Raw genomic sequence first — 22,154 nt, 5'->3', positions numbered from 1 at the left:
CGGCCCGTCTTCCTGGGACGGGGCGGGGGCAGATATTTGATATGGTGGGGGCGTCTTGCCGTGTACCACCCCCCCCCAGTGAGTAGTCACTCATTCTGCCGCTTTCCACAGCAAAAGTGGGGTTTGGTTGGTTGTTTTGCTTGTTTGTTTTTTTTTCTTTACTAGCGGAGTTCTCTACAACTCTTTCTTGGTGGTTTTTTTTTTTTTTTTTCCTTGTGTTAATTAATGAAGTCCTGAAGGTTTATGGAAGAGCTGTTTGAGAAGACCTCAGCTCTCCGTCCCGCACTGCCTCTTCGCCAGGCATCTGAGGCAGCAGGTGGCTCCGGCCCAGGCTCCGGGCTGATGCAGACCTGGGAGCGCTGCTGGCGGTACCTGGGCCGTGTTGACACTGTTGCTGCTGAGGATCCCTGCTCTAGAAGTTCAGGGCATACCCCACAGGATACATAGCAATTGCTTCTTCCAAAATTAAGGCATGCTATGCAAGATGAAGGTAGTTGGGGTTGGATATAAAGGGCTTGACATCTGAATCAAGTTGCAGTTTGACATCTGCCACCTGTATTCTCTGCCTGCCTCAGCTCAGCTACAAACACAGGAGGAGGAAATACAGAATGTTAACATGATCACATTTTTACTTAACTCAGTAACTACAACTTTCTTGTATTTGCATTTATATAGAGATTCAGACTTGTTAGAACTTGAAGTCTGATGCATCTGAGTCTAGGGATGTGTCTCAGTTACACAAAATATTACTGTTTCTTCAGCTGATGTGAAAATCCAATATTTCAGCACTTGCACTCCTTATAGAAGTCCTAACCAAGGTTTCTTGATTTATTGGAGACTCTAAAAGTACCTAGAAAGCCTGACTGTTGCCACATGTACCTTTATATTAGATTATATAAATGCCTACTTGTTATCAGTGTCGCTCATTGAAACCAATACATGCACAAACATAGGATAGTTCTTTGTTCCCAAAATTAGGTTATTTTCACTCCTAGAGATACCTAACAGGAAGCTGCTGACAAAAACTGCCTTTATATTGTTAAGAGAGAACCAACTGTAAAATGTATTTATGTTAACCACATGTGTTCTCCCTTATGAGGAAAGGCTGAGGGAGCTGGGTCTCTTTAGCTTGGAGGAGACTGAGGGGTGGCCTCATTAATGTTTATAAATATGTAAAGGGTGTCACCAGAATGGAGCCAGGCTCTTCTCGGTGAAAACCAATGACAGGACAAGGGACAATGGGTACAAACTGGAACACAGGAGGTTCCACTTAAATATAAGAAGAAGCTTCTTTGCGGTGAGGGTGACAGAACACTGGAACAGGCTGCTTGGAAAGGTTGTGGAGCCTCCTTCTCTGGAGACATTCAAAACCCGCCTGGACGCCTTCCTCTGTAACCTCATCTAGATGTTCCTGCTCTGGCAGGGGCATTGGACTAGATGATCTTTTGAGGTCCCTTCCAATCCCTAACATTCTGTGAATCCATATTCACAGAACACCCTGAGGATAAACCTGAAATAAAAATGGGATCTGGATTGTTTTGCCCTCTTTGTGTTGTAACAAAAGGATACTATTTTTCATGTAGCCAGGTGATATAGCATATTTAAGAAGCAGTTGTCATATTCTTTTTGGAAATACCTCTCTTAGAAATGACATGCAAAATTGATTTCTACAGCTTATCATACAGCCAGTAATATGCTTCTTGCTGCAAACAGCAGCAAAATACCTGCATGACATTATAAGCCATAATAGGCATGATATTATTCACTTACCGCTGAGTTCCTTTTGGTCTCAGACTGCTTAATGCTGTCACTGCTTGAAAAGAGTTAAAGTGGACTCCAGAAGCTCTGTAAATTGGTTACCTAATATAAAATAAAGTATTATATACTTTTCTGACCTTGAAATTCAATGCATTTGTGAAGTTACTTAGTGTTTTGTAGTTGCCTGATAAACATTTGTATCCAAATAATATAATAGCACAAGTCAGCTGGTTCAGTATGAGGAGCAGTTTTACTTGCACCTTGAAGGGAATTCAATACAAGCAGTGATGTATTGTCAAAGTTCTTCTTAGGGACTTTATCCAAATTTAAAAAAAAAAATCTTTATTATATTAATAAGTTATAAAAGTACTTTCAGATGGGTACTCAACTTCATATAGAAAAAGGTGATTTGGTTTAAATGAAACTGAAATGACATTAGTTAAATCAAGAGAAGTTGCTTTACTTTCAGGGTAAAAATTACTATATGTGTTCTTCTAACACCTGCATCTACCTAGGTATAGTTCTCATTTAGAGAAGCTCCCAGAATGGTAACTCACCTGAATCAAGCGCATGCAGACAAGCATACAAAGTTACCCTTTAATCCAAGACATAAGAATTCATTCACTGAATTTGCAATAATCCAGTATCGCAGTAAAGACACTATTAGTTTTAACAGGTCAGTAAAGCTTAACTATCCAGTTTCAAAGGTATGTATACAAGGTTGATTGCCCAGCTCAGACTCACTTCTAGAAATGCAAGTTCTGCAGATACATTCAAAGGTACTTGTTAAGGCAGTGGCACAGCAGCCATGCTACACTAAAGCTAATGACATGGAAGAAACTCTAGAGCAGTTGTTCCCCCTGGTAAGTGCACATGAACATCAGCTGTTTGAGTCCTAGGCCAGTTTTGAGACAGAAAACTGTATATAACAAAGCGTTAGTGGAAAAGGTGACTATTCAATTTTAATATGTAGCTACATCCAGACATGATTTTACAACATAATGGAGATATTTTTATACCTTCCTGTAATTGCTTGTTGCTGTTACTGGCTGACTTTATTTCACATTTTTGCTTTATTTCACATTTTCTCTGCATCATTATACGAGCATTAGCTTGTTCTTTCACATAGTATTTATATTGTACCTTAGATAGTGTTTATTTATTAAGTGACATGAAAAAAGGAGCAATAAGGAGCTTTTAAACAGAATACCTTTCAGCTTCAGCATTTGCAGCCAGCATTACAATATAAACTATTACTATTTCTTTCTTTCTCTCCTAAAGCACATCTACTTTGAAAGCTCAGTGAATGCTTATGCAAATAGCAAATGAGAAATCTCTAAAAGTTTAAACCTTTATTTTTCTTATCAAAAAGTGATCAAGGTGGCATTCTCAAATCTAGAGTACCACCCCCCCTCCCCTATGGTGAAAACAAGCAGACTTTTAAAACAGATGGCTTAAAGGAAGGATCTATAGCACTTCTTTTTTTCCTTCTAACAACTGCTGTAGAAAAGTGGCATTGCTCAGATACTACAGGAATTATGACCAGACCACCATCCTTCTCTCTCCTTGCATAATCTACAAACAGAACAATACAGCTAGAAAACTTGCCATCACCTCGCTCATTTCTTACCCAAAATGTGTAATCCCATACATGCGCTTGTACATACAGCTGTCTCAGTTCATTTTAGCAGAACTCAGTAAGCCTCATGATCAAAGGCCAAAGAGAGCCTTTTAAAGTAACTCACTCCAGATCATACACTCCAAGAAAACCCAAACTAATTTAACCTAGGGATACACACAAAATCTTTTCATTAGTTTACTTTTTCATAGAATAGTTATCCCTTATAGCATTAAATACAGTACAACCCAGCCCTCCTTTCTTTAACTCTTGCCATAGTCATACTCATTCTTTTTCCCCCTGCACCTTTTTACCTGTGACAAGTATTTTCAGGTGCTACCAATTAGCAGCATTCACAAACACAAACTTTTAATCACACATACATAAATGCAAGGAGAAAGTCACAGACAATACTATTGACTTCCCCCATTGTCTGGTAGTGCTAGCAATCTCTTGAGAGCACAGAAGAAAGTTAACATGGAAAAAGTAGTTTTCTGAAGACATTTATAGACTTTACAAAAGTTCTAAAAAAAAAAAGTAAATAGGACTTTGGGGCTGCTTTCCTGAGAAGGAAACACAGGTTTGATCATGCAGATACATTGCTAATGAAATCACTTAATGCAATATGTCCAAGTCATTAAAGAACAAACAGATAAAGAGAACTGAATAGAAAACTAACTCTGAGATCCAGGTTTTCTCCCTTGGTTATTTGTGCAATAAGCACAGGCAACATTGCTCTCTACTAATTGCTTTTGAATTTCAAGAGGGTAGACTGCTGAACATTCTTCCTTAATCATTGCTGGAAAATGCCAACACTCATAGTGGTTTTGTATTAATACTATAGAATAGTCATTACTGTTTGTCTGGGAGCTAAGGGAACTTGCTCTGCTCCTGTGTGCTCATGTCAACAGTAAAACAGGGTAGTATATTCTCTTACATGCCTATCATTTCTCTGTGTAGTTTCTTCATCTCTATGTGATGTGTGTTAACATACTATATCAGTAGTATATTCTACCTGGGGCAGCCATACCCACCCATTGAGTCTCTTCTGTAATTTCCTGAAACTGGTTCCCTGTTCCTTTGTGTGTCTGGCAGTCTAGTAGCCAGGAAAAGTCTGTCTTTGGTGTGCACCATGTAAACACAGATGCAGTGTTTATGCAAAGCAGCGTGATACGATACAATGGCCCTAATGCTTGTTTTTCTCTTAACAAAAAATGGCTACATAATGTTTTTAAAACACATAATAATCAATATTAAAATATTTTATTTTAGAAAACTTATTATAAAGTGGTTAGTAGGAGGAAGGTGGATCAGAAGAAAAATGCAGTGCTAGTTATAGTATGATGAGAGTAGTGTAATTCACCTTTCTTATTTGTATTGAAAATTTTAACAGACTTAGAGAAAATAGTATACATTCACCTCTGTACGAACTTAAATGGCTATCACTTGTTCCTGCAGTTAAAATATTGTTTCTTGGTGACTGCTGAAGTGCCTGGTATGTGCAATATTACAATGTTTGTTGTTTGCAAAGAGACATCAGCTTAAATTATGCTAGTTTTTGGTGTGATGACTGAATTATATTCTCTGTATCTGATAATGCCTGAGGAAAGATAGACATCTTTTTAAAGAAAATACGACAGATAGTTATGAGATTAAAAAAGTATAGATAAAAAAATAACCATCCATTAGAATAATTTTCGCAGAGTCACACACCACAAGCACAGTACTCGTGACTTACTGGTGTCTGCTTTGCTTTGCCTTGTCCTATCTACTTCTGAGCTAAATACCGAAGTTGAATGGAATGTGAACTTGTGTAAAGTAGCAGACAGGTCTTCTCAACCTATTTCACAGCTCTGCATGCTTACAGACTGCTGGGGTTAAATGTTTCTGTTCTTAGCAACAACCTAGTTTACAGAAATTAGTACAGACAAACACAGTTAAGTTTTTGCCTTCAGTTTAATAATGGGAAACTTGTACCCTGGTAGTAGGAAACAGTCTGCTGGTGTGAAGTCACCAGATGAGGAGCATATCAGGACATGGGTGAGCAGTGTGCAGAGCATCACTGTTCTCCAGCAACTCCTGAAGAGTGAGCCCTGAACTGCTATAACCTATAAATCACTTCCTTATTTCTTCTCTGTCTCAAGGGCTGAACAGGTCACAGCTGATAAGACATTCTGGTCCCTGAATGATGTACTTTCCCTCCTGGTTCCTTGATTAACCCTTGATATCTCAAGCAAACAAAAACCAGTGAGCCGTATAGTCATTTGTATCAATTAGAAAACAATTTAAGGGAAGCAGGGGCAAACTTCTCATAAAACTGGTGCCTATCAGTTTGAATTTCCTATCTGATTGAATCCTGGCCATGAATAAACTGCCAATTAATAAAACTAGATAAAATAAATGGAATACTGGATTATGTAGACAGTTCACTGCTCAGAAATCAAGACTGCTAACCACTCTGTTTGCCGTACCAGTGCAAGGATAAAAACCAGAAAGGGTGACCTGAGGATGGATGTGTCTGAGGAGGTGTGCAGTTGTCAGCATGCAGGCGAGATTCTTGGCAATTCTCTTTGGCTTGATTTCCACTGTGCAGGAATTACCAGCAGACTGTGGATCAGCAATCTCATTATTGCAAAGTCATGAATGTTCCTTCTTTCCTCATCTGTTCTTAGCGTGGATGTACCACAGGTGCAATGTACCACAGCATTTCTTTGCAGCACAGCAAACCTGAGGGGCAAAGAACAGAAGCAATGGTGAGCAAAAGCATTTTTACAAAATAAGTCCTGAAGAAAGATTTTCTTATTACTTCTCATAAATCTAGTCAAAAAAGGTCCTCATTTAGAAGTTTTTAAGCAACTATGATCTAATTTCCAGGGAGCCCACTGAATAAAAAGAACTCTTCCAAGTACCAAAATACCAATTCCACCTCACTGACCCAGCTTAATATTACATTATTGAATCCATACTCATTTCACATTTTAGGACCTGTGACTTATTGGTAACTGTCTGTAATAATGTATCGTATTATACCCAGATGGAAATACTGCAATGTATATACTATGCATATTTTGTGTTTTTACTAGCAACACTCCCTTTAGTAAAAAAAGCAAGTTCTTCTCTGTACATTTCCACCATAATTTATCCTGGAGCCACTGGTGGTGATGTGCTGGCTGTACACTTGCTTGGCTGCCAAAATTCCTGTTTCCTGGCTTCACCCTACTTGATAAGCAGATTTCTTCAGGAGTACCACATTCATGCAGGTGGTAGCTAGGAGGTCAAAGCATTTGAAATGCAGGCTGAAGCATGTTTCTTGGCATTGAAGTGATAGAGGAGTAACCTGAAACAGAGTTTTTAGATTCTTACAGAAGAAAAAAATAAAGAGAGAGAAAGTCCCTATTACGTTTTTATTCCCCATTAAATTGCCTATGCTATTGTTTTTACTTTTTAATCAGTTTTAGCCCATGATACATTATGAAGGTTAAACAATATGAGGGTTAAATAACAGACATCTTAGAAGGCTGTTTGAAGTTTGGCATGGTCACATCTGTCTTACTGGCCCCTACAGCACTTTCCTGTTTCCATATTTGGCTGTGCACCCCAGCAGGCCAACTGGACCAGGGAAAGTGTCTCCATGTACCATCCTCATCTTCTCAGTCCCTTCCTTGGTTTCTGTGCAGGTCAGTGGATCCCTTGGCACATCCATCGGAATGCCATTCTGAGCAAAGATCAGACAGGCAGGGACATGGGAAGTGCCACAGGGTCCTTCAACCAGTGAGAAGAGTGTGGGGACCAGTATTTCCCAAAGGGAAGAGCAATATGATGAGTCAGGTCTGTTGAGTACTCATATGATATTGCAATAATACGTAGAGTCCATTATGCTGAAAGGTAAGAAAAAGAGAAATATAAAATGCAATGGCATAAGACAGCACAATGGAAGGGTTGCCCTCTAAAATGACCAGATAAAATGACAAGGAAGCAGTCTTCTTTAGCAAGATCATAGCTGAGAGGCTATGACTAGTTGCATTTTACATATACCCTGACTCTAAATCTAGCCTGATTCTTTCATGTTTTCAACCCCAAGTGGGGTCTCCCACTCTTCTCAGCATCACAAATTCCAAAGTCTCCTGGTCAGCAGTCACTTCTGTATTTTAGACTTTTCATTGGTGATGAAGACTGAAGAGATGAAGCAATTAAAAGAGATGCATTGATCTAATGAGAAATACAGAGGGATAAAGCAGGTTCAGAGCCTGAGAATGAATTCCAAAATTCTAAGTTTTAGCTTGTTTCTATCATCAAGCATTTTTCTTCTGTTCTTCAAATGTTATGTACTTAAGCCTAAATGTCAACACAAACAGCTGGTTTAGCACCTAAGCTAATCATACCAGCTCAGGATCTGGACAAGTTACATTCTAAGTGATTTGCAAACTACCTACTTTCATTGTGGTTTGCTTAAGCAGCCAAACCTATACTGAGAGCACTCAGTGCTTATTTCCATTATTATATTTATGTCAAAGGTATTAAGAGTTCTAAATATAACTTCAGTCTCCCAAGAGACCTAGGTTTTAAAAGGGAAATACAGCAGAAACCAAAGCCTCTCTCTAGTTCTGACATGAAAAGCAGATAACAGAACTAAATCTCACATATTTGTTCAACACAGGTTTTTAATACTCAGTCATGGACAATATGAAAACTTGAGGTTACTCTATCATACATAACCTGATGGCCTATTTCTCCACTGCTTTGCTCTTTATGGAGTCCTGAATTAAAGCAGGATTTAATACTATCTATTAACTGTCCCTTGATTCAAATTTTCAGGTGGTAATGATTAAACATCCTGAGGTATTGATATGCAGCCTTCACAACATTGCTGTGAACCATATTTTTGAACCATAGGATAAACTTTTGAAACTGCATCTGCTTACCTCCTATTCAAGGGCTGGGAAAGAAATAGCTACAGATTTGTTTAGCAAAAAGCCAAGGAAACGATTGTTTTCAGATTTGCCACTTAAAAAGTGAAGATAATGAATTTACCAGTTAGGCGAATCCACCCTATGGAGTTGCTGCATTTCAGACAACTGGCAGATTATCTGCATTGTCTAATGTTCAAGGAGTTTCCAATGACTGATCGAGACCTATGCTAAAACCTGTCATTTTTCAACAGAAGAAAAGCAAATCAAGTCACATTTATTGGTGCTTTTTTAGAAGAAAAATATTGACTTTCATTGCATCTGAAGACAAGCTCATTTTCATTTTAAGCTGTAACTCTAAGATTTGAAATGACTTTCTCAGGGGACTATATTTCACAGCAAGTAGACAGATATAACTGGAATTTTATTGGTGGGAAGTGTTGGGGTTTTTACTTATTGTGCTGTTTTTAGCCATGGAAAAGTCTGTTTCAGTGTGCATTCTGGAGTACAGGAAGAACTTGCTGTATTTCTGTCCCTGACAAGTCTTGAAGCAGTACAGACAACTAGCTGAGTCATTTTCCAAAAAAAGAGAAAATGCAGTCACCAGTTGGATGCTACTAACCATATTCAATAGATGTTTCCTACAAGTCTGCAGCTGAAAAAGCAAAGAGAAGGAAACCACTGTTGGAGACTATTATGGTTTTTCAGAGTCAGAATATAGGATGAAATGCCAATTAGTTTCATGAAAATTATCCTCTCCACTAACCTTCTTCCTTCTATTTAAGGAAATTTTAAAAATTATATTTTGTGTTAGAATTCACCCAAGGAGCCATGTCGATTCATTCATTCATTTTTTTCAAATCTCTACCTTACTGCTCTGATGAGTAAAGAGTGGTGGTTGTGATATGGTCTCTACAAATTATGTTTTCTTGTACTTAATACTGTAGCATCGTGAGCAGTTAAAATGCTGACACATTTGGGCTGCTTTGCTAGATTGTTCATGAGGTGTGTCCAAAGGTCATAAAACCTTGCTCGTGTCCTTGCTCTAGCCCCAAGGGATGATACAAAACACCTCATTTATGTGTAGGTAACTTATTGTACAGGGTATCCTGAAAGAGGAGCTGCATCCATGTATCTGGAAAGACTTTACTCAGCACTTTTTTTATTTTACCATGCATGCTTTGTGACCTCTCTATACAGTGCTGCCTCCTCATGCAGCTCCTCATCACTTACTCTAATCTCAATGCATCAATATCTTCTAGCAAGCACATCAATATGATATATGTGGTAGCACACGATGGTGGGAAAGATGAGAAAGGAACAAAAGATTTTAAAAGCCTCGAAGGAGGGGGCAGCATGCTCACACCCAAACTACTTAATCTTATTTTGAGATCACTGTCACCCTGTCAGGTGCCAGCCATAATCTCAGGTCAACTGCTCTGACACAACAAGAGTATCACAGAATCACAGAATGGTTGAGGTTAGAAGGGACCTCTGAAGATCATCTAGTCCAACCCACCTGCTAAAACAGGTACACCTAGAGTAGATTGCACAGGAATGTGTCTAGGCAGGTCCTGAATGTCTCCAGAGAAGGAGACTCCACAACCTCTCTGGGCAGCCTGTTCCAGTGCTCTGCCACCCTCAGAGTAAATAAGGTTTTCCTCATATTCAGATGGAACCTCCTGTGCTTCAGTCTGTGCCCATTGTTCCTCATCCTGTCGCTGGGCACCACTGAAAAGAGTCTGATCCCATCCCCTTGACATCCACCCTTGAGATATTTATAAACATTGATGAAATCCCCTCTCAGTATAACCAAGTCCTTGCTGTCAAGACTTGGTTCACCGTCTTAGCATTTCTGGAAGTATATATTGTGTGATAACCAACCAAAGTTAATTTCCAGATGGTTGTGTCTCTCTGCTAAGTGAAGGAGCTTGGCTGGTAAGTGACTGGGAGGAGATGGTGGAGGACAGCTGATGGCAGCAGGCAGTGTTGCCTGCTGACTCTCATGGAGAAGAGCTTGGAGGACTGGACTCTCTGGGGAAAGGGATCTCACTGCTTGCTCCTTGTCATCTTTAGGGTTTCTGTGGTCAAGGCCATGGCTCAAGAAGGTCCCTGCTGTGCAAGTTTAGTACCCCATCCACTGCTCTGTGGATACGCTAAATTATTTTCTCTGCCACACAGCCCAGAGTTTATCACATATTATTTTTCTTTTTCTCTTGTCCCCTGCTCACTTAGAGGCTGCAAAATTTGCCGTCTGCTGTGGATTTCCTGAAAGTCCCAATACACTGAGCAGTTATTTTTGTCCTTAGTCTCATTACAGCCTTTTTCTCCCTCCATAACCACTACCTCCATGTTTGTGTATACCTAACTGGGACATCTACACATCAATAAACTCAGGAATGAACCAAATCAGGTCTACCTTGGCAAAGCTAGAGCCTTACAAAAACCTCTTCTAGAAAAAGGCTCTTGTTAGAACCTTTTAGTTTGAGAAGCAGGCTGAAGATTTCCCATACATGTGCCTCAATACCAAGTGAACTGTGGGGTTTTTTAAGAACCATGTCTCATGCTCACAGTGGAGCTTGGTGTGAAGACTCAGTGATAACAGTAGAGTGCCTCATGAGATGTATAGTGGTGAATTTGAGCCCTTTATGGGGAAGGAGATTACACTTTCAGAACATATGTAGGGGTTTCTGGAAGCACTGTGAGGACTAGGTGATGATCAAGTTTGCCCTGCAGATAATAAGCAGATAATAAGCAGATAACAAAGATCATAAAGTATAATAAAGAACCACTCTGTGGTGTTCCCAAATAGTTTTCCAAAAGTTAGGTATTTAGTCTTGAAGCCATCGTAAGGGAACTTTCACAGAGCTGTGTTCATCATTAGGTTAACCACTACAACTCTCCTATCTAACATAGTTTCTTGATTTAGATAATGTCCTTGGAGAAGGAAGGAAAAGCTCTGAAAGAAGCTATTGCAAGAGAGTCTTTGAAGTACACTTCTGGCAGCACTTTTGCTGTTAACAGCCAGGTAGAATAGAAACAAAGGATGTTTGTTTGTGTTTCATACAAATCCTGATGTAAATTAATTGGATTCCTAGTTCTTCTGAGAGAAAGAGAGAAAGAAGGAAGAAAAAAAGGAAGGAAAGTAGAAAATATGCCCAAATTAAAAAATAATTTTTAAAATAGGTATTTTTCTTCCACCCATAACAACAGTTGCTGAATATTTGCCTCCACAGCTCTACTTGAGATAATTTGTCCTTATGTGAGAAGTAGCTAGGTTAATATTTGATAGCATTTGTTATTTGTAACAAAAAAATACTTCCCTAGACACAGTAATGTCATATGATCAGATGACCGGGTATGTGAATGGCACATGCTTGGTCTCATGAACATGCACCTCACCCTCCAATTTTATGTTTGGGTTTCTGAGCCCAGTCCTGCTGCCTGAGCTTCATGTGTCCTTGGCTCAACCTCAGCTTGCAAAGGCAGAATATCTTTGGTAAGTATTTTAAGGTTCTTTTCAGACTGGGTGTTGGGGAAATTTGATGGTATATTGCCTTTGTTCCTGTTTTGTCTCTGATAAGCAGTGATAAAACAGTGTTGACATTTAAAGTGTTATCAATGGGTAGCTAAGTTGGTGCTCACTGAGAAGGAGGCAGGAAATGGTTCCTCAGAACATTTTTAGTTAAGGTTCTGAAAGTGCAAGCAGATGCCACTACATCTGTTAAATCCTCTTCTTGTGTTTGAGTGCATGTCTCTGACCACATTAGCTAGAGATTTTGTTCGGAGGGAAATAGCAACAAACACAGATATTTTGCCTTACCTCCCAAACCTTTAGGATCTGGAGAACAAAGAAATAACATTTAAAAGATGCCAATGTATCTTGCAGCTTACTTGCCAAGACCAAACTGTGCATATGTTAACTACTATTATTTACATATGTAATGCAGGAGAAACTTACTTTAATACATTTTGGGTAAATGGCTAAAAATGTGTGTGCTAACAGCAGTGTGGCTGAGAGACCTAGGAGTCTAGAGGAAATAGCTTTTCTCCTACGTGAGAAACATAAGGGACAAAACACATTACATGGTTTATATGGCCAGTTTCACAAAGAGAATAGCAAAAGAAACAAGCAGTAAATGACTAAGTGGGAAGCAGCATTTTTCAAATACTGCTTGCAATTATGGAATAGTTATAGATCATCAATAAACAGAAATGTTGTGTGTGCTTTGTTATTTATTTTGTGGAAGTAATTTAACCATTTTTATATGTATTACTTTAGCATGTTGAATTAGTTTTTCTGGCTTTGAAGTATTTATATTATATCTAGTAGTAGTATTGTTCTCATCATCACATGCTTAGAACATAGAGAATTAGAGTCTAAAAGCTGTGAACTGTGATTTAAAAAACTATTTAAGTTTGGTTGCTGATGTTGATTTATCAAGGCAATAATTTTCTATGGCTGCACAAGTTCTCTATTTTTTTCCTTTTGTAGCATTGATACTACAGTAAATCCCAATGGAATAAATTCTGTGTTGCAACCAATGTGATAAAACCAGCACAGTGTTTACAGACAGTTATATAAGTGCCAAATATCAGGGAGTCTATTATAAAAGTCCCTAAGAAGCTCTTTTAGGAGTTGGGAGGATAGATGTACGATAAAGGAGACCCTGGGGGAGGGAATGCCTATTTCATAGTTACACACTGAGCAATACCTCCCTGTTTAGTTCCTTTAAATCAAGGTACACACACCAAGAAAACAAGCAATTAAATCTGAAAAAGAGAGATGGGATTACAGAGACAAGAACAGGCACAGCATAGGGCTCCTCCTTATGCTCACTCTTTCAGGTTCAGGAAATCCTAAGTCCCTTTCTGCAGAGCCAAAACAAAAGACATGAATAATGTTACTTTTCTCTCCTCCAGACCCTTCCTGTGTCTATAGTTTAGGTTGCTTCCGGCGACTGGGAAGATGTGGGAGAGCGTCTGAGGAAGAGGAAAGAAGCCTCTGCTTCCGATAAGTGCAGTTTCAGAGACAGATCACTCCTACCAAAGGCTGCAGCTGTGACCTCCTCCTCATGGCCTCAGGACATGCTTGTTGTCTTGAGCTGCCACTGGACTCCTCCACAAACTGATTCAAATCACTTAGCAGAAAAGTAAGCTTGCAAAGGCAGCAGGTGTTAAATTTGTGAATTGAACTCACTCATAGAATCTTGTGTGCAGGAGAATTGACACAAAACCCAGGGTCTTGGCATGTGCCTGGAAATGATAGCATGATTCAGGTAGCATGAGGAGAACAGAGTAATGGAGGAATCCAGGGGATAGAAGAAGAGGGAAAATGAAGTCATGAGACATAGTGAGAAACAGCTGTTATTTTGCTAACTACTAAGCAGGTCACCACAGGTGAGAAGACCATCAGGGTCATCAGAAATGTGACTTCCTTTGCTTATCAGTGTTGCCAGTATCCCAGGTGCTCACACAACTTCACTAATTTCAGGACTGGTCACACACCTGTATAATTCTCTTGCATAGGAAAAGTTTAAGTCTCAGGGTTTGAGCCAGACACCCTCTTCAGTGTTTTTTAATGGAATCAGAATCTTCTCTGTCTGTTCACATGCAGTGAATTATAGCTTCCCAGCAAGGAGATTAATACCCTGTGACACAGCTCACCACCACACATGACTGGCTGCTGCCAGTCAGAAAAGAGAATCTGTTTTTAATTTCACCACTTCTAGGATGAAAGAAGAAATCACAAAGCTTAGCTCTGGCATGGAGCATTGTAGGGCAAACAATCAAGGACAAGAGCTGCTTACATTTCCATTGCCATCAAAAATTTGTTCCTCTGTAAGCGTGCTAAGCTATCATTACAGATGGAAGAAAGCAGCTCCAGACATGCCTTAGAGACAGTGCCAGTTCACCATACAACCTGATATTAATTCTGATCCCAGCTACCTTATTTCACTGGCTCATGGGGATGGAAGATTTACTCAAAGTTGTGTTTGCTGTAGGATCAATATCTGCAAAGTCTACATCTATAGCAGCAAACCAAATACTTCCAGGGTGTGTTCCCAGACACTGTAACTCAAGTGTCTCTGCTGTACAACAGCCAGTGGCTGCTGGTTTTGATCCAGACTGGTCATCAGTCTTCCAAACATAGGCCTTGGGCATGGGTCAGAAGTTAGTTATGGACCATTTCCAACAGGCAGTTTGGATGAAGACACCCGGTCTTGAAGGGTAGGGTAATTTCATGTTATGAATGTGGGCTGTACTGTTCCGGTTGACTTCAGTGCCACAGAGCTATCCTGGGCTGGTTTAACTTACTAGTTCATTTGGGGCTTCCTGTATTAATGCACATTGTTTAGTATTAGTGCTTAATTTGGACAGAACCAAGCCTAAATAAATGTCCCTCATACAGAAAGTCTATGTCTTTGTAGGTTTTATTTCATAAGAGTCACACTGAGAGTTTATTACATTGCTACCTCATGCATTACAGCGGACATTTTTAAATTGACTTTACAACACAATTAAGCAAAAGGTTTCATGCCAGTGTGGCACAAAATGGCGTATTTTGGGGTCTTTTATTAAAGCCATTCAAAACAGAAGATGCTGAAGCTCTCCTTTTTTTCATTAGGAGGAAGAAACTTTATTTCATTATTTTTTATTCTCTTTGTTGTCCTTAGTGTCAATGCTGACTTTAAAGTCAATGTCTTCCATAAGACTGCTAATGATCTTTTTTTCCCTAGACCATGCAAGCACTTCTTTAGACTGTATTTAATTGACTTGCTTTCTTCCAAAAGCTTATTTTCTTTTCTTCTCCCTTTCTTTTGGAACTCAGAGAAGGCAATTTGGACTGATTTCAGTCTCTTATAGATTTTGGAAAGACTTCAGAGGCAAAGATAGGACTAAAACTGGCAAAATCGATTATTTTAAAGTTTTATCTTTTAGTTTAGACAATTTTGACAATAATGCTGAAAGGATGTTGGAAAATGTCACAATCTGGTCAGGAAACTGCGGTATAATGTGTGGTGAATAAATAACACACCAAGTGACACTGATAAAGGCATTCTGGGGAAAATGATACCCTCAAAAATGTTGTCAAATTATTATACCTCAATTTCAGCTCCCACTTACATCAAACTAAGTCTGCAGCAATTTCATCAAGACTGGATTCTTTATTGCCATACACAGTTTTTTTTCACAAGAGGTGAGCCTCATTGGAGGTATTTCAGTAAGAAACAGAGAGCTCAAGCTTTTAGTGAAGGAAGGGACACCAGAAGCTGAGGGATCACTGTGACAACATTTAGCCTAAGCAGCCAGCAGTGTGATACCAGGTACTGGAGTTCTGATTGTCTGGGCTTCTTCCCCATGAGAACTGTAGGAAGGGGAGAAAGTGAGCTGAGGCATTTCAGCATCCTCCAATACTGATATATTTGCTAGCAAAAATATTTACCAGTGCTTTAAAAGATATAAGTAATTCATAAGCTCAGACTGGGCACTTTACGTACATCTTGCATGAAAAGAAAAGGCTTCAAATATGATCCTTAATCCTGAGGATTTGGTTATAGTACTGAGATAGCCACTTTTTCTGCAACATACTCATCGCAGTTCTCTGGCAGTGTAATATCTTTCAGCTTTATGGGCTAATGTAGTGCAGTTGTGAATCAGGTGCAAGGTTCTCCCATCACCCAGCTATTCTGTGGGACAACTGGTGTGTACAAACAGTCCCATGTCAGTCCTCATGGGAGGGAGGCCAATTTAATACCCTTCAAGGATGATGATGTTCAAAGGCTGTCCTATCCAGTAGTATTTGGGATAATTACAAAACATAAAATCACATTTTAGTAGGCTTTCTGTGAAGGAAGTTAGGTTAGTATTTCAGTTTACCTGCATGCTTCCCAAGAGATGTGTCATTTCTTCTTACCTGTGACTTTACTGTGAATTTCTTCAACTACCACCTCAAAATCAAGTGAACAAAGAAAACCCCAGACCTCTTAGGAATTTTCAGTTCCTTAATGCATGAATATGCTAGAATACCTACCTGGACATTTGTGAAGACAGGAAAACAGAAATAAAATGACTTGCATTAATCCCAGGTGAAATATTTTTGGCTGTCATGAGAACTGAGTTTTGTCAAAGGCAAACCTAGAATGAATAATAGAAATTACTGAATATCAGTAACTGGCCAATTCCATGGCAGAAATATGATATTACTTTGTAATAAACCTAATTTGATAATATTTGAATCCTTTTCTTTCCACACAAAGTGTACATAAAATGCTCAGTCTGAGCTGATGAATTACTTTTATATTTTTTGCAGCACAAGTAAATGCAGCCGCTCTTTTTCTTTCTGTGTTTGGCCTCTAAAAGGTTCCCTATCACTACACACTTTCCTTTATTCTCAGAAGATTATAGTATTTGATTTACACTGGCTGAGGCAGCAATCCTAGTGTACCATTTTTCTCCTTATAAACTAACCCAGCGTTTACGTTACTAAGTAACAAAAAACTCAGAAAAATGTAGACAGCAAAAGATGGTAAGGGCAAGATGGCTTTTGAGGAGGGCAGTGGGTGCTGTTTTCTTGCCTTTGGCTCTTCCTTGTTCACAGGCTCCAAGTTTGTCACCTGTTGTCTTTCGTGGGGCACGAGCTTGGCAGAGTCCAAATGCCACACACTGCTATTTTCGCCAGCAGAATTCCTGGGTCTCTGAATGGATGTCTAGAAAAATTGCTTTTTATCACATTTTGGTTCAGCTGTCTCTGTGGTGGAGGCCTGCTGCAATGGTTTGAACAGTTTGCAATGAAGGGGGCATAAGGAATAAATGTTCAGTGGCTCCCTTGGGAATGTAAGGAATGCATCTGGCTGTTAAATGTCTCAGAGTTTAATTCAAAGAGTGAAGTTATCCACCCAACAGTATGCACCTTGTCCTCAGAATTTAAAATATGTAGTCCCTTTGGTTGTTCAGGTTATGCATTTACTTTTGCTTGTTTTTCGTTCTTGAGTCCCCCAGGATTGTTCACCATCCAAAGGAGCTCCTGAAGCAGGTGTAATGTAATGTCTCCTCTCTTCTGGGTAAGTGGTTCGGACAGCTTGTGCATAGATTAGCCTTCCAGCACCACTGGAATTCAGCTTGAGATGGCTGAGTTCAGCCACACAGGGCTAAGGGAGCTTGTTGGATTATTTTGGGTGACTTCAGCCTTCACATGGCTGTTTGGTTAGCTCAAGCAGCACCAATACTTTTCTACTTGGTTTATGGCTTAGCGTTCTAATAAAGCAATGCGGCAAATCCTTGACTCATCCTTAACTGGCACAGCCCTTTTGATTTTAGTAAAATAATGGTGAAGTGACAAAATGTCCAATACTTAGCCTACCTTAAAGCTGCCTCCATAGCTCCAAATTGCATTTTCTCAGTCTCTCAATATTCCAGTCTAATGGACTTGAAAGAATGGAACACAATTCTAGTACTAAGTATAGAACTAATTTTTTGAGTGTTTTTTGTTTGGTTTGGTTTTGGAGGGTTTTGTTTCTTTGTTTGGTTTGGTTTGGTTTGGTTTTTAATGAATAACTGTTTGGATGTTAAGTGTTACAACTACATCTCTGCAGCTTCTTACCGGAACAGGAACAATTAATAGGCTTGCCAGACATATAGACCTAGAAAAAAAAAATACTGTTCTCTATGCAAAATAAAACATTGTTACCAGTGTCAACCTCATTGTCTGTTTTAGCAGACAGATCAGGTGCTGGAGGAGCAGGAAGAGCAAGCCACTCTTTCACCATGGGAGAGGACTCCTCATTGCCAGGACAACTTGTGAAGGATGCTCAAGCTATACTTGCTTTGTGTAAAATTGCTTCAGCTTCTAACGTGGGTTATTCTATAGTAAATTACTTTCAGAGCAAGCCAGAAATAGTCAGAACAAAGCAGGCTATATCTGCTGTCACCTGCTTTTACACCTCCAGTGAGAACTAAATTCAATAAAATGGACTGTAAGAAATAGCGGGATGGTCCTGTTTCTTTTCACCTGTGTCTGAATAACTAGCTTCACCCTTCAGCTGGGTTCAGCAAATTAGGCAATTGAGGGCAGCAGCCATCTTCCCTTCAGGCTACTGGGAAAAACTTTAAATCCCTTTTGTTTAGAAGTAGTGAATACTGCAAAGATCATTCACAGCCAAAGCTGTTATGTGTGGGCTGAAGCACTGGGAAAGAGCCTAACAAATGATAAGAGTGCGGCATTGCCCAGTGGAGCTCTTTTTGTCCCCGAAATGTCTTTGGCCTGAATTCAGAAGAAGGAAATGCAGGATATCCAGGCTGCAACCCTCTGGGTTCACCTGGATGCTAGCACAAGAGACAAAGCCCACTGGATGGACATGCCTGTGTTCATGCCATGTACGCTGGTATGGCTAATCCACACGCACAGCAGCCAGACTGTGAGCTCAGCCATGCAAAGGGAAGAGGCAGCAGAATGAAGCTGGATGTCTGCACGTCTAGCAGGACCCTCCGAAGTGGCCAGTAGCCAACAGGAGGGCAGGAGGCTTTAAGAATCAGCTGCTGAGCATCACCTGAAGCCAAGGAGAAGCCAGGCACTGCAGCTACAGCACGGATTGTGGGGGAGAAAGCAGGAACACCATGGCAATGAGCCCTGAGAAGTTGGTGTGTCACCACAGTCATCTCACACCTGCCCAGCCCAGTCCGGGAGGGACTTAGATTTGCTGTCTGCACTCAGGCAGAATTTCTTGGCCATTACTGCCATTGCTATCTTTCCATCCTTGTCCACCTCTGGTCTGACACATAAGCCAAAAACTCAGCATGCTTCCCACAGCACATCATCCCATTAATTTCTTTTCTTTCTTTGGTCTTTGCCACTGCAAAGAATGGCAAGTTTCTCTTCAACAACACTTTGCATTATTGTTGCACTTTAAGCTACCCACAACTGTCTATATTTATGGTCTGTATTTTGTATTTTCTCTGTCGTGTCTCAGAACCATGTGCCTGGAAGTTCATCTCAAGATGATGTTTTCTATTTCAAAATTATAATGAAGAAATGGTGTCTCAGTCCAGAGGTGCTGGAAGCTCATAAGCCATAGATTTTTTAGTGCAGTAGTTGATGTGGGAAATTATTTACCTTTGAGGATTTCAGAATGGATGATGGATCATTTTCTGCATTTATGGTAGGATGGCATCAGTCAATGGGAAAAAGTCATTTCATTAACAAGCAATTACTTAGCAGGTCTTTGACTAAAAGACAAAAAGTTACAGGGTGAGTGAGAAAAGATAACAGGAAATGTCTTCCCCCAAGAAAGCTTATCCATATGAAAACATTTCAAGCAAAATAAAACAGATGGGACTGGCATAAGTAGGATACTGAGCTCGACTCACCTGTCATGAGCATAGCCACCCTTTTCTGAGACAAATTATGATCAAGTTACGGAACCAAATACTGGCCAGACCCAAAATCTTTTCAAAGTATTCTGTACTTGCTACAACCACAGCTTGTTTAGAAATGGCACAAAAGAAGGATATTCATACAAAGTGTTTGCTGATGTTACATATTCCTGTACCTACAGACATTGCTCTATCTGCAGACTTGATTTTGAATAAATTATTTAGCAGTAATCAGTCACATTCAATCAAGAATAAATCACTAGTTACATATTTAGTTTTATTGTCATAGTTCTTCTGGGATTATAGATAATCCAAAACCTGAGACACAGGCAGGCTTGCACCTCAACGGAAGCAGAACCCACTTCATTTAATATTCATAAGGGAGCAAAATCCTTTCACTTTTGTGGAAATTTCACTCATAAAGTAAAAAAAGACTAATGGCAGATCTCACCACATAGGGGTAATCTCTGAAATTAGGAGGAAATTGTTTTTTTAAAAAATAAAATCAGTAGTTTTTACACAGTGGATAGAAAAAATATAAGAGGAAGGTTTAGAAACTGGAGTGAGGAAAGGAAAACAAGGGAAATTCTGATTAGGAAAACATTTTTCACAATAAACATGGTTAAATCAAGGAACATATTGCCCAGAGAGACTGCAGTATCTCCATCCTTGGAGATTTCCAAAGTTCAGGTGGACAAGGGCCTGAGCAACCTGATCTAACACTGAAGTTAACCCTACAATGAGCAGGATATTGGACTGTGTGACCTCCAGAGATCCTGACCAACCTGCAATAATCTATGATTCTGCATACTTCTGGAATGGTGAAGACCATATAAGCAAATTCAACAGGGGATTAGACAAATCCATTGACAACATGTCCATAAACAGATAGTAAGGAAACGGGCAGGGCTGTGCCCTCTAACATCGCTGATGCTTATGAATGCTGAGAGTGGAGAAAGGGAATAGTGGATAACACCATGCTCATGATGTCTCCCTAAGTAACACCTCCTGTTGACATAGCCAAGGGGAAAATACTTGGCAAATGAACAGTTGGTCTGATGCACAGGACATACCTTTTTGCCATTAATTCTTCTTATTTAACTTTTTCCTTGGCTGCAACACTACTGCTGTTGTGTCTCTGGTACATTTCCTGCATCCTTCACTCTAGCCTTTCCTCTCGTAGTACCTGTCTCAACTCCTTTGATCCCTCTGTTTGCTAAGTCTCTTCTGGTTTTCCCAAAAACCTCTGATGAAAAATAGGTCCAAGTGTCTTAAAAAGCCTGTCATGTCTGACTATATTGAAAATCCATCACAGAAAAAGGAGAGCTGATGGATTCCTCTCTGCTGTCTTTGGTCTCATGATAATCAAGATGCTTTTTTTTTTTTTAAACCAGCTTCTCCTTGTACTGAATAACTACCACTTACTGACCTCTACTAGTGTACTGGAAATAGTATTGGTTGCAAACCTGAGGATGATTTTGACTCATCTGACATCACACCAAAGTATCCAAGATACTTCACTATGGGCCTCTACTGATTATTAGTGTACTCAGATATGGAGCTGTCAGGAAGCTGCGTATATGCTGTTTGAATGCAGAAATGGAGGGGGATCTATGCAATAAAGAGTAACAATATGAACTCATCACATATAGAATTAGAAATGATGTTCAGTGATGTGAGCACGGACATATAGGCTCTGGCTGATTGGAATTTATTGGGGGACATCAGACCTTTGTATTTTGGGATGAAGCCTGTTTCCATCTTATGAAGAGAATAGTTTGCGTTCTCAGTTAAGAGGAAATCTAAGACCTACTTCAGAAAACAGGATCAAATTCAATGTGCATTTAGTCTTCACAAAAGATTTTTCATACTTTGATGGGATGAGCTAAAAATAGAATGAAAATATTAGGTAACAAAGAAATACCTATAAGCATATCTCAGCATACATTTATTAAGAAAAGCCTATTAAAAAATGGTTATATTTAAACTTGTGTGTTAGTCAAGCTGACTTAACTATTTGGCAGCCCTGAAGTGCCCTCCCTAAGAGGCATTCTTTTTTGGGGCCTATAAGAAGGATGGGGACAGACTTTTCAGCTGGGCCTGTTGTGATAGGGCAAGAGGTTTTAAACTAAAGGAGGAGAGATTCAAGTTAGGCATGAGGAAGAAATTTTTTACAATGAGGGTGATAAAATACTGGCACAGGTTGCCCGGAGAGGTGGTAGATGCCCCATCCCTGGAGACATTCAAGGCCAGGCTTGACGGGGCTCTGAGCAACCTGATCTAGTTGAAGATGTCCCTGCTCATTGCAGGGGGTTGAACTACATGATTTTTGAAGGTCCCTTCCAACCCAAACTGTTCTATGATTCTGAAGCCTGCACTCTTTAAAAGAGCTTGATCTCCCTCAGATTCCTCCTGCCCCACTGGAGGCATTGTGATTATCCAAGTTCTGAATGCCTCCTGGAACTTCTGCTAGGCTAGCATGCACTCACAGCCCCTCT

At 39.7% G+C, this 22,154-nt stretch overlaps 1 long non-coding RNA gene across 1 annotated transcript; it reads left to right on the top strand.

Moving 5' to 3' along the window:
* Nucleotides 1–13,213: 13,213 nt before the first annotated feature.
* Nucleotides 13,214–18,249, top strand: LOC139827739 (uncharacterized). Its single transcript, XR_011738659.1, has 3 exons — nucleotides 13,214–13,436; nucleotides 17,279–17,348; nucleotides 18,002–18,249. It is a non-coding gene; the product is annotated as an uncharacterized lncRNA (long non-coding RNA).
* The last annotated feature ends 3,905 nt before the right edge of the window (nucleotides 18,250–22,154 follow it).

This window comes from Patagioenas fasciata, chromosome 3 (genome assembly GCF_037038585.1).
Source record: "Patagioenas fasciata isolate bPatFas1 chromosome 3, bPatFas1.hap1, whole genome shotgun sequence".
NCBI lineage: Eukaryota > Metazoa > Chordata > Aves > Columbiformes > Columbidae > Patagioenas > Patagioenas fasciata.
This window is presented reverse-complemented; position numbering and strand designations above follow the sequence as displayed.